Source organism: Macaca thibetana, chromosome 18 (genome assembly GCF_024542745.1).
Source record: "Macaca thibetana thibetana isolate TM-01 chromosome 18, ASM2454274v1, whole genome shotgun sequence".
Lineage (NCBI taxonomy): Eukaryota > Metazoa > Chordata > Mammalia > Primates > Cercopithecidae > Macaca > Macaca thibetana.
In genome coordinates, this window is record NC_065595.1 from 7,026,956 (window position 1) to 7,040,816 (window position 13,861).

Below are 13,861 nucleotides of genomic sequence, written 5' to 3' on the forward strand. Positions count from 1 at the left end.
AATATTTCTAAAATTTATATGAAATCACAAAAGACCCAGAAGAGCAAAAGCTATCCTGAACAAAAATAACAAAACTGGAGTAAACACATTACCTAACTTCAAATTATATGGCAGAGCTATAGTAAACAAAAGCACAGGGTACTTGTGTAAAAGCAGATACATAGACTAATGGGAAAAATAGAAAACCCAGAAGTAAATCTATACATTATAGTTGACTCATTTTCTACACAGGTGCCAAGAACATGCAAGGGAGAAATTACAGTGTCTTCAATAAATGGTACTAGGAAAACTGGACATCCTATCCATATGCAAAAGAATGAAATAAGACCCCTATTTCTCACAATATACAAAAATCAAATCAAATGGGTTAAAGACTTAAATCTGTGGCCTCAAACTACTAAAAAAAACATTGAAGAAACTCTCCAGAACATTGGATTGAGCACAGACATCTTGAATAATATTCTACAAGCACAAGCAACCAAAGCAAAAACGGACAAATGGGATTACATCAAGTTAAAAATTTTCTGCACAGCCAGGGAAACAATCCACAAAATGAAGATACGACCTGTAGAATGGGAGAAAATATTGCAGACTATCTATCTGACAAGGGATTGATAACCAGAATACATAAGGAGCCCAAACTACTCAAAAGGAAAAAAAAAATCTTATAATATGATCAGAAAATGGGCAAAAGATTTGAATAGACATTTTTCAAAAGAAGACATACAAATGGCAAACCAGTATATGAAAAGCTCCTCGACATTGTTGATCATCACAGAAATGCAAATCAAAACTACAATGAGATATCATCTCACCCCAGTTAAAATGGCTTTTATCCAAAATACAGGCAATAACAAATGCTGGCAAGGATACGGAGAACAGGGAACCCTTATACACTGTTGGCGGGAATGTAAATTAATACAATCACTATGGAAAACAGTTTGGAGTTTCCTCAAAACTAAAAACAGAACTAGCATATGATCCAGGATCCCACTGCTAGGTATACACCCAAAAGAAAGGAAATCCATATACTGGAAGAGGTATCTTCACTCTCATGTTTATTGCAGCACTATTCACAGTACCCAGATCTGGAAGTAACCTGTGTGTCCATCAGCAGATGAATGGATAAGGAAAACATGGTACATATACACAATAGAGGTCTATTCAGCAATAAAAAAGAATGAAATAAGTCATTTGAAACAATACAGATGGAACTGGAGGTCATCATGCTAACTGAAATAAGCCAGGGGCAGAAAGAAAAACTTCACATGTCTTCACTTACTGATGGGAACTAAAAATTAAAATGATTGAATTCATTGAGATAGAGAGGAGAGTGATGGTTACCAGAAGCTGGGAAAGGTAATGGTTGGGAAGGTGAAGTGGGATAGTTAAACGGTACAAAAATATAGTTAGAACAAATAAGATTTACTGTGTGCTAGTACAGCCGAGTGACTACAGTCAACAATAATTTATTGTACATTTTAATATAACTAGTATAGTATAATTGGATTATTCATATCACAAAGAAAGGATAAATGCTTGAGGAGATGGATACCGCATATTAGGGATACCCCCCAATAATCACCTTGATGTGATTTTTATGCATTGTATTCCTGTATCAAAATATCTCATGCACCCCATATTTGTTCACCTAGTATGTACCCATAAAAACTTTAAGTCATTTAAGAAATTAGATGAGTTATGTTAAAATGTAAATATTAAATAAGCTGTCAAATTAAGTAGTTCTGCTATAGTTATCTAAAAATAATTGTAAGGTAGCTCTCAAAGGCCTGAGATTAAGAACTGAGGATAAGCAGCATTGACTGGAAGCGAAGTCTAGGTGGTGTAATCCACACGCTAGACTGTATGCTAGCTAGTGTCACTGACTGCTATCGGGTGGTAGTACCCAAAGTGGTGAGAATTAGAAAATTAAGAACTGTAAATGTTCTTTTCGAAATTGAATCTTTCAATTCTGGATTGTATGGAGGCCATAGTAAAAGCCGTCATTTAAGAAAGGTTAGCTATACACCAAAATATGGCCATAATAACTTCCTCCTTATCCAAGTAGGTTGATATTCTGAATTGTTTTGTTTTGCTTTCTGTTTTGATACACAGTTGTGGACAGATTCATATTCTTTTTTTGGCCTTCATCCCTCATTATTCTCAAGTCAGGTGAATCACTGCAGTTTATCTCATCTTTATTTAGTGTCATGAGGTCTGAAATGATAGTTGTGTCAAAAAAAGACGTGTGACTGCACAGGAGGAACTGTGGCTGAAGAACTTAACTGTGAACCCAGATTTATTACAGAGTATATTCTAGGATTCCATGAAAATAGGAATGCACTCTTTAAAAATACGTCAGTGCTCCTTGAATCCGTATGATGGCGGGATTAATGCAGATGGCTCGTGCTGCAGACTGCAAATAGCTTTTTTAAAAGAAACACACACACGTGAACTAATAGAGCCCTCCAGGGTCAGGAAAAGGTGAAAACAGGAAGTTCCCTGAATTCCTCCTTCCAGAGCATCTTTTGAAGTATAAAGACAACGTAGGTAAGTCTTCCTTTCAAATAATGCCCATTTTAGACAAATCTGGAGAGCTCAGGAAAATGAGGTGTAGAACAGCGGAAATAATGTTAACTCTTTCAACTTTTCCTTTTTTGAAAAGAACACAAAACATAGCAGCAATTGTTTGATTGAAATGTACTGTATGTTCTTGAAAGAAAGTAAGTATAAGACCTTTAAGATCAGCATAACTTACCCTTAAATAAGCTGCTGTATGCAGAGTGAAGTCACTAAATATATATTTTCAAAGTATCTATTTATACAACTGCCCTTTCTATTTATTACAGTTTGAAACTGTCACATTCTAAAATGGTATTTATTCTGTTCTAAGAAATTAACATGTACATATCGACTTGAAGCGTGAAAAACAAACACGATGGCTACAAATGCGGAAATGCTTGGTCACTGGTCCTGAGAAGGCTCTGAGAATGGTTTTGCACCTAGAAATAGATCTTATGCTTCTGTCTCAGCATTTCAAAGTTACACTTTCTATCATATAAAGTTGATAAACTTTGAACTGCTATTTCAATGAGCAATTGATCCTTCCCATGTAAGACAAACATAAGAAATCTCTCAGTTTTAAATTTAGATGCAACTCTGTAGTAAGAATGATGAAGACAAAATTTCTCCTTGTATAGAATAATTTAAAGCTGAATTTGTGGAACTAGTCTTCACACCACGTTTTTAAAAGTAAAGTTAGAGTTTTCATTATAGTTTTAGCAAAAAGTCTAAAGGTTTTGCTTCAAATACAAAAATTTTGAAAATTGTAACACAAATAGGTGGATTTTCAGTTGACTCTCTTTGAATGTGATAGATGTGACTATTTTTTTCTGCAATAGGAAGTGTGATGTAGTAAAATCACTTGATTTTTATAACAGTTATTCTCGTGAAGGTTAACAACTGAATTATCCCCTTTCATTTCACAGATTTTTTCAATGTCACTTCTAAGATTTTGTATCTAAATATAATTGAAAAGAAAAAATTATTCAAAGGGAAATGTCAAACACATAATAGGGGAGATAAAAATAAAACCGATTGAAGAAAGAAAATTTTTACATTATTACAAATTTTCTGCAGAATCCTATTCTTTAATCTAAGGTCTTTTATTTAAATTGCTGTGTAATGTGGTCCTGCTTGTAGCCAATTATATGAAGACACATTTTAAACTTCCCCATGAGAACCTATTTACCCAAATTCATCACGATGTAAATGCAATGTATCTAATATTTAACCCTGGAAGAAAAAAATAAAATGCCTTAATAGGAGCAATAAATCAGTGAAATGTAAATAAAGTGTAGACTGACGTAGTAGTAGTGTGCCAATGTTGACTTCTTAGTCATGATGTCGTTTCATGGCATTGTAGGATGTTGTCATTTGAGGAGACTGAATGAGGACTATATTGGAACTCTGTACTATCTTTACAACTTTTCAGTAAGTCTAAAATTATTCCAATATACAATGTTTATTAAAAATCCCAATACTTCAATAATATATTTCTATACCACTGTTGTGGAAATTGCAGTTATTCATGTTGATACACTTTCCTTGATTTTTATAATTTGTAGTATATATAACACTAATTCCAATTAAAATCAATTTGTCATGTTTTATCCAAAAAATTGTTTAAAAATAACGGTTTATATTCTTGTCCTGCTAAATTGTGCCATTTTGGTGATAGAAATGTAGATGAGCTTGCTAGTTATAAGGAGCCATTTTTATACTTTCATTTGTTTAGCAGATAGTATTTTCTATTTAATGTATTTTAGAATATTTTGAATCCACAATACAGCAATCCATTACAAGGTAATAAAGGGGAAAACGTTCTACTGAAAACAGGCTATTCCATATCTCAGATTCTAGAATGAGGATAATCACTTTCGATACATCACAGCTACATAAAGTATCACAAAGATCATTTGACTCACATAATGAAAATAATTTATGGTAGTTTTTCATTTTAGATCAAATATTGCTACCACAGAATGGTATATGTACCACTTCCACCCACCAAACAAATAAAAAATTAGCAATATTTGTCATAGATAATATGCTCTCTTTACCAGATGTTAAATAATTAAATTCATCATATGGATTCTGAATTGATTATAGCCATCATGCTTTAAACCCATTGACTGGCAGGAAATAGATAAAGAGTTAAATGTTCAGTGAATCTGCAGCCAGAACTCTTAAGGGACACATTAACTTTTACTGACTGTATTTCCAAATGTAAAGGATAGCTGCCTGATACTTACTTAAGATCAGGACCGGAAGACATGAGATATGAGCTGAAAGTTTAAGGAACTGGGACATTATTATGAGTATTTAAACTGCCATGCCAAAGAATGGTGATAGCATAGTGAGGTCACCAACAAAAGCAGAAAGAACTTTGGGATGGGAGGGCAAAGACAAAGCTGAGCACAGCTTGAGATCAGTCAGGGCCAGTTCAAAGCAGAGGAGATAAGAAAAACATACCTCTGTCCCCACTGTATAATAAAAACTGGGCCTATTAAATTATTATAATACAGGTCAAATATTCCTTATCTGAAGTGCTTGGACCCAGAAGTGTTTTTGATTTCAATGCTTTTCTTTTTATTTGATTTTGGAATATTTTCCTCTAAATAATGAGATACCTTGGAGGTAGAACACAAATCCAAACATGAAATTCATTTACATTTTAGATATACTTCATACACATAGTATGAAGGTAATTTTGTATAATATATTAGCAATGTAGTGTGTGAAATAAAGTTTGTGTACACTGAGCCACCAGAAAGGAACGTATCACTATCTCAGCCACCTGTGTAGACGTCTGTGGTTGTTCGGCATCACTGTTATTCCTAACTCTGAATTTAGATACTACCGATAAGCAGTCATCTTCTCATACTTATTTACACATAAGTAGTTAACAGTAAAGAATATGTCGTACCTGCCAGGTGTGGGGGCTCATTCCTGTAATCCCAGCACTTTGGGAGGCCAAGGTGGGCAGATCACCTGAGGTAAGGAGTTTAAGACCAGCCTGGCCAATGTGGTGAAACCCTGTCTCTATTAAAAATACAAATTTAGCTGAGCGTGGTGGTGGGCCCCTGCAATCCCAGCTATTCAGGAGGCTGAGGAAGGAGAATCACTTGAACCCGGGAGGTGTAGGTTGCAGTGAGCCGAGATGACACCATTGCACTCCAGCCTAGGTGACAAAGCAAGGCCCCATCTCAAAAAAAAAAAAATACATAAATAAATAAAAAGAAAAAAGTCGTAACATTAAAACAGCGAGAATAATGAGTTCAGGGTAACTTGGCAGCATAGTAGCATCACCGGAACACCAGGATCAGGTGCTAGACAAGAGCAACAACAAACAATGCAGGCTTCCGGTCTCCACCTACAATGCTGTTATAATTAAAAGGCTGCTGTGCATGGTGTTTTTAATTTATTAATTAATTATTGATTGATTTAGGGGAGAAGAAAACTGGGAAGCAGTTGAGGGACCGAGAAGTGGGTCCTCTAGGGATGAGGAGGCGTTCTGCTGGATGGATTTTTGAAATGTTTCTTCCAGTCATCTGCCTCATTGGCAGTGTATTTTGTCTTAGGAGTCTCTCTTCAATTTTATAATCAGACATGATTCCTTGTTCTGTTCCAAATACATTCTTCTGTAGTCCTTCAATACACCTATCGCATATCACGGTGTTGTCTACAGGCACTTTTTCTGCAGCGTTAATGCCATCATCATCATCACTATTATCATACTCTCCTTGATTCAGAACTGTTTGTTAAAGAATTAACAACCTGAGCCTCATTATTGATGTTAACAACTTCTTCAATAGCTGCTTCTTTCAGCTTATAGATGAACTCTGAAGGTATGTTTCTTGCATATGTAAGAAGATAAAGCATTTTTTTTTCCTCACTTGACATCCAGAATTCTTCAGAGTCACCACCTAGTTCACCATCTGCACTGAACACAGTTGCAGGCCAGAGGTTGTGCCAGGCATCCACAACTGTGTCTTCAGTCACTGTGTTCCAAGCATTGACAACAGCATATATAGCATCCTTCATGCTAAACTCCTTTGGGAACCTTCCACACTCACACCTATGCTTACTGCTGCTAGCATGCTGTTCAAGAAAGTGTTTTAATATTTATGGATCTAAGGATACTCTGGTCACATGGCTGAATAATGAAGCCACATTTGGGGAACAGCACCTGGCATAAACATTATTTTTGATGAGCTATTCCGCTGAAGGATGAGCAGAACAGTTGTCAAGGAATAACAAAATCTGGAAATCTGGCAGTCTTCCAGTCCTGCTTCCCTGCAGTAAGCATGAGCCACTGGTATAAAGTGTTTGTAAAACCAATCCTAAAATATTTCTCTGGTGATCCATGCCTTTTTGTTAGCATAACACAGTAATGGACTGGTAAGAAATTCACTTCTTACAGTCAGCAAGGAGGCAAACTTTTGCCTGTCACAGCAAATTTATACACTTATGTGTGCCTGCTGCATTAGCACATTCCCACAGAGTTATTCTGTTTTTGACGTCCTTAATGCTTGTAGCATTTTCTCATCCGCAGTAGCCAGTGTTTGGGACACTAACACCAAAACAAGGATGTTTGATCTACATTATAGACTTGTTCTGGTGTCAGATTTTTTATCAGTGATGACATTGGCAAAGCTGTTAATGATTTTCTCCACTGCTTTGTGAAGAACAGATGCTTTATCACCACAAATCATTAAACATTTAATGCTATGTCATTTCTTAAATTTCAGCAACCATCCTGTTGAATATTCAGTTTCCTTTCATTTTCAGTTCATCGTGATAGATCTTTGCTTGTTTCATGATCAGCAAAGCACTAAGTGGTCTGTGTTCACTTCAATGCTAATGGATCAATTTTTTTTCAATAAATTATCAAGGTCTTCATTTTAACTTTTATGTAGTGTTTTTTTTTTTCTGTTTTTCTTTCACTTCTGTTCATCGGTTTGAACATAGAACTTCAACAGTTTATCCTTCTGTTTCTTCAGGTCCTGTACGGTGGCTGTTCTAACACCATACTCTTCTGTAACTTGTTTCACACACCCTGTTGTCCAGTTTCGCCAACAGTTTGACTCTCCGTGGTATAGATCAACATAAATGCTTCTCCCTTGTTATATCACTGCTCCCCACAGGGATATCTTCAGGCCTCTTTGATATTTTCCACAATATCATTACACTGCAGGGCAGAAAATAGGCAGAAATCCACAGTGAGTATTGTGGCAGGTCTTGGCTTCATGGGGCATCATGGGGAAGCTGCCATCAACCATCCTGCTTGCATATGTGCCAGTATGTGTTGATTGATTGGATGAGGGGCATGAGGGACATAAACTGAGGGTTACAGCCAAGTGTTTATTTGACCAACCGAAAAGGGAATTTCCATTTGCTCTGACGGCAAAGACAAGTGGAGGGGGAGAGCAGGTTTGGGGCTGTCAAATAGGCAATTTGGAAATCAGAGGAGAGGTGTGGGCTGTAAGTTAAATGAGAGAGTAATAGTATGTAAAGCCATGAGTGTTAATCTGGGTACTCTAGCAACAGAGAAGAGTTAAAGATGATGCACTAATACTTTTTATTTCGAAGGTGAGACCCCAGGGCGGCAAAAGGAAGAAAAAAAGTGAGGAGTGAGACAGGGAAAGGTGGGGAGCATTGCCATGAGAAAGCACACAGACAGTGTGTGCCCCATCCTGGGACTCCTGACAGAGAAGAGAGCTTGAGGAAGTACAGACTCTTCTTTGTAAAGCTCATATGGTGGAGAAAGAACATGCAAAGAAAACTCCACAAGAACAGCCAGCCAGAGAAGAGCCAGGAGGAAGTGTTGTCCCATAAGAACGAAGGATACTGTGGCTAGGTCAAGTGCAATGGAGATAAAGAGAATGGGAGGAAAATAAGAAACAATGACAAAGAGCAGAAAGGAACAAAGAGCTTTTCAAAGAAACATTATCACTCTAAGGTAACCCACTGTTTTCCTTCTTAAACAACAACTTTATTTATCAGAAGCATAAATCTTGCTAATTTGCAGTTTATTCAAAGCAGTTTTTTAAAATTATAAGTTGTTTTCTAAATATGTGAATGCTAATTTATGACAAATATGCAAGGACCATTCAAACAGTTGAAGTGCAGTCTATATAACAGTTATAGTCAAGTTTACCTGGGAATCTAAGAAGAAATTGGTTGTTCACAATTGGAATCACCTAACTTCCTAAACTCATGGAAATATTCAATTGTTAAAAGCATACACTGACACAGGAAAATGTATGAAAGACTTTACATGGTAACCATAAAACAATAGTACACAATTAAACTTGGCTTTGAAATATCAGTATATAAGATATCCAGATGTAAAAATAAGTATATAAGAAATTAAATCTTCATCTTCTAATAATCTCAGTTAAAATACAACTGGATTTCTTTTGTGTTTTTGAGCATATTCTGCATTTTAGAATTTAAAATTGATCAGAAATGGACAGTTCTTTTAGACCTGAACCTTCAAAAATCTTTTAGACATGGACCTTCAAAAATCACAGAAAGTTGTGAATTAGTGTGGAGGTGGGAAAGATTCCTAATTAATACATTCATGTCAGCTTGTGTATCTTTTTTCTTTTTGAAATCAACTGAAAGTAGATGCTAAATATAAATACTAATTGATATGCCTCTCTATTAGTTTCTTGAAGCTGCCATAGCAAAGTGCCACAAACTTTTCGGGTTAAAACAATAGAAATTTTTTCTTTCACAGTTCAAGAGCCCAAAAGAGCAAAATCAAGGTATTGGCAGAGCTGATTCCTTCTGGAAGTGCTGAGGGAAAATCTATTCCCTGCCCCGCTCCTAGCTTCAGTGGCTGCTGACGTACCTGGTGTTCCTTAGCTTGGGTCTGCCCTCCTGTCTCTGCCTCATTTTCCTATGGCCTTCCTCTCTGTGTCTCCTTTACTGGCTTCTCTAGGGACATTCGTCGCTGGGTTGAGGGTCCACTCTGCTCCAGGATGATCTCATCTCAAACCTTTAATTACCTCTGCAAAGACCCTTACTTTAAATGAGGTCACATTGTGTGGTTCCCGGTGGATTGGAATCTTGCAGGGGACACTATTCGACCCACTACAGCTCCCATCAATATACATTTCTTAGTTTGTGGTAAATGTTGGTAGCTTCTTTTGCTCCCTTAATAATTGCCTACACTTCTTTCCTAACCCTCCTTGACTAGTGTTATTTATACTTGGGGCTTATTAGGTGGATGGATTTAAAACAATAATATGCCTTTGTGACTCTTATGACCAGGAGAACCCTTAGCAAGTGTATAGTTAGTGAATAGCAATCCATTAGTATGTATAATGTTTTAATTAACACAGCATTTTATTATGAATTTCAGAAGCAATTATTTATTGTACTACTTCTCAATTTTATTAACATAATATTTGATTTGTAGTAAAATAATAGATAAAACAGTGTGCTGTTTATTTTGAGTAATGTATGCAGAATGTGCTGAGTAAATTGAATTGCGATTAGTATGTCCAAGAGCACATTGTACACTTAAACATGAAAGTCTGAAATGGAAAAAGTGTGCACTTGAGTCTAGAATGAAAATCACTTAAAATCAAAATGTAACCTCATTTTAACATTAACAGTAAAATAATGCTAAATTTCATTCTGACCATTGATTATAAGTTTGCTTCTCTGGAATTAGGAACATTCCATCTTACTAAAAGTGTCTTCCACGTTGGAAAAAATTTACAGAATTTGCAGTTTCATAAGTTCACATCAGAAGCAAATGAATGTTTTCTATGTTAAGAAAAATGTCAATTCCTCTTTTTCAGATCAATGTCATAAAAGCTATTAAATACTAATATACTTATATCAGCACAATTCACAATAGCAAAGCTATGGAATCAACCTAAGTGTTCATAAATGGATGATTGGATAAAGAAAATGTATGACATACACACACTGGAATAGTATTCAGCTATAAAGAAGAATGAAATCATGTCTTTTGTAAAAGCAACATGGATGGAAATGGAGACAATTATCTTAATTGAAACAACTCAGAAACAGAAAGTCGAACGTCACATGATCTCACTTATAAGTGGGAGCTAAATAATGTGTACACTTGGACTAGAATGTGGAATGATCAACATTGGCGAATCAGAAGGTGGGAGGGTGGGGGAAGGTAAGGGATGATAAGTGGTGTAATAGATGCAATGTACATTATTAGGGTGATGGTAATGGTTATGCTAAAAGCCCTGACTTCAGCACTACACAATATATCACTGTAACAAAACTGTAATTATATCCATTAAGTTTACACAAATAAGAAAAATACTTGATGTTTCATGTTATTTACTTGGGGGAAATATAGTCTATGATACGTAAATATTCTGAAAGTTTCCATTGATACCCCTTGAAATGTTCAATTCATTCAAAACAATGTAAGCTCAGGTAATTTAATTGGAAGATTGCCCTGTAGGCTACTGAAAGTCCTCCTCTTAAGGGAAGTAGCTATAAGATATGCTTGATACATTTTAAAATATTTAAAATACATTAATTTCACTAATTCTTAGTTTCAGTCAAAATTTGCATTATAATCTTAATAATTAATGTCAATGTCCCATGTACCATATGGTATATTACTATAAACCTAAGGAGATTACTGAATGTAATTATCAATATTTATATAGTGGCATTTTGACAAAAGCTCAGAGAGTTGTAAAGTGGCTATCATGTTTAAAGATAAATAACATAACATAGATTTGACGCATATTATGATAAGACTTATTATTGTTTTTATAAGCCTATACTGTTTCCTTAGATACAGCATGAAGCTCGCAATTACCTCTTTAGCTATAATATGCTAAAGGATAACTATAATACTTCTGACAAAGTAAAACTTTTTATGAATAAACTCTCATATAAGTACAATTTTTTTTTTTTTTAGATCGAGTCTTGGGTTTTTTTTTTTAGATTGACTCTGTCGTGTCACCCAGACTAAAGTGCAGTGACGTGATTTCAGCTCACCGCAACCTCAGCCTCCCGGATTCAAGCCATTCTCCTTCATCAGCCTCCCAGGTAGCTGGGACTACAGACGTATGCCACTACGCCTGGCTAATATTTGTGTATTTTTAGCAGAGTTGGGGTTTCACGATGCTGGTCAGGCTGCTCTCCCTAATAATGCTTCGTGTTTTGGCACTAAATATTGATAATAAATCTTCATGTTCACAGGAGTTCTTATTAAAGCAAACTAAAGGAAAGAAAAAGAAATAAAATAATTTTAGCTTAATTATATCTTATGACAATTATGCAATTTCATTTTTATTTATGTTACTATAAGGCCACCCATTTATTTATTCAAATCAATGCTTGAATATTAGCGTACAATTTGTAGTCTCTTACGTCAACTGAGACCTATTGTGTCTTTAAAAGAGTGAACATTTGACAGAAGTTCTTTGAATGGCGGTCCTTTCTTTCCCTCCTCTCCCACAGCTCAAATCTCTGGGTAGAGTTGAAACGTCCTCCACTCTAGCTTCATCATTTAATTCTACGTTTGTCATGATTAAGTCACTTCACTTTTCCAGTCTTAACTTTCCTCATTGAAAATGCAGGGGAGACAGAGAAAAGTGCTTGACCTCTCCCTAGCAAAGACATGAAAACGAAAAAAAAAAATAGGATGTGGTGAGAAAGAATGAAAATGCATCTACAAAGAATATCTTATGCTTTTCAAAATAATGATCATAGCATATATCAGGTTATTTTAATTAATTCTTCCATTCGAGAGGCATGTATAAAATAGCAAACAAAGGTAAAGAAACATTTTGGTCTAAAAACCAATTGCTGAGAATTTTTATGTTGAACTTTTTCATTCCCATTTTGCAAGTGCAGGTTCAGAATAAGATGAATACATTTGCAGCAATTAAAGGCTTTGTTGAATAACTGAATCAGCCAACTCTTCACAAACCATCTTCTACCTATGCCTGCCAGAAATTTTCTCACTGCTTTAGAGGCTAACGACTAATATACAGCAGTCATGTGTTGCACCGCAAAGCCCTATAAACAGATTCAATGTGATTGTTCTTTAATGAAAAAGAAATATGGTCTCTATATGCTGCTTTCATTCTCTTGGGGTAAAAAGATTTGTTCTCAATTTAAAACCAAATGCTATCATCAATATCCCTTGGAAATTCCACTTAATTAAAATGCTCTAGTCATAAAACCTGCCAAATAAAAACTTGGTTAAGTTTTCCAATTAACAGCATTTAATTAGAATTCTATAATATGGAGGGGATCTGCTTGTGTAACTTATCCTCATCAAAGAGGCTGTAGTTTGGTCAAAATAAAGAGAACACTTAAAACACAATGGATATCAGTAGGATAAAATGTTCTTCTTCCAAACTAATTCCTCATCTGGTTGACATGACAAGAGAGAAAATCTCACACTCATTTAATCTGTATGTCCTGGATGCATTCTCATGGCTCCAGCCTGCTGCAGTCAAATGCCTGCATGGCTGCAGCCACACGGTTATGGCTCAGAACACAGGGCAGCTTGGTTTCTGCATCCTTTTCAAACCCATTACTAGCTCATTCCTGTGGCACCTACCTGAAAAAGGAAAAGTTAAAAGAAATCAAAAATAAAATATTTTCCATGTAAGTCACATAGTGTATGAATTGTACTTCCTTCAGTTCAAAGAGGCAAAAAAAAGACTCTACGAGCAATTAAATAACAAAGTAACAGCACACTGTCTCGTGTTTAAAAAGACATAAAAAGCTTATGCTATTTGGAAAATTATATGATCAAGGTCTGTCATTGCTCTTCTCTTGAATGTCAGGGTAATCATTTTCATGTACGTTGGCAATTCTGATGCCGGAACATTGTCCCCAGGTGAAAGCACACTGCTTTCTGTGCAAATAACACCTGTGAGAAAACATGGAAATGGAATGGCCAAGACATTTCACATTTTTAACCATAAACTAGAATTTATATATTTGCAAACTTTTTATGTTCATAAAAATCTTGATTTTTCTTTAGTGTGAGAGCATTGCTATTTCTTGTTCAAACGAAAGATAATGGGAAGAATAGGATTATATAATGTAGATGTGAAGGCTTCAAGGTTGTGTTTGATCTCACCATGGACAATCAGGTTAATTGGGGAATTTGACAGGAAAAGGAAGCAACCTCACGTCTGGACCTAGGTCAAAGGGAGGACAAGTACAAACTCCTACAGCATAAAAGGTTCACTCCTGTGACTTAATACAAGTTGCTACTTTGACTTTTGAAAATGACAAACATTCTTAGCTCACTGGTCATCCA

General features: G+C 35.6%; 1 protein-coding gene across 2 annotated transcripts in view; it reads right to left on the bottom strand.

Moving 5' to 3' along the window:
- Positions 1–6,961: 6,961 nt before the first annotated feature.
- The window catches only part of LOC126941377 (uncharacterized), a 29,951-nt gene continuing 23,051 nt past the window's right edge, over positions 6,962–13,861 (bottom strand). The window contains exon 3 of one of the 2 annotated variants that reach the window (XM_050767906.1): positions 6,962–7,753. The gene's annotated coding sequence lies outside the window, so the exon portion shown is untranslated. Of the gene's footprint in view, positions 7,754–11,806; positions 12,189–13,861 lie in introns of those variants that run through there. The other variant, XM_050767907.1, reaches the window with a different exon arrangement.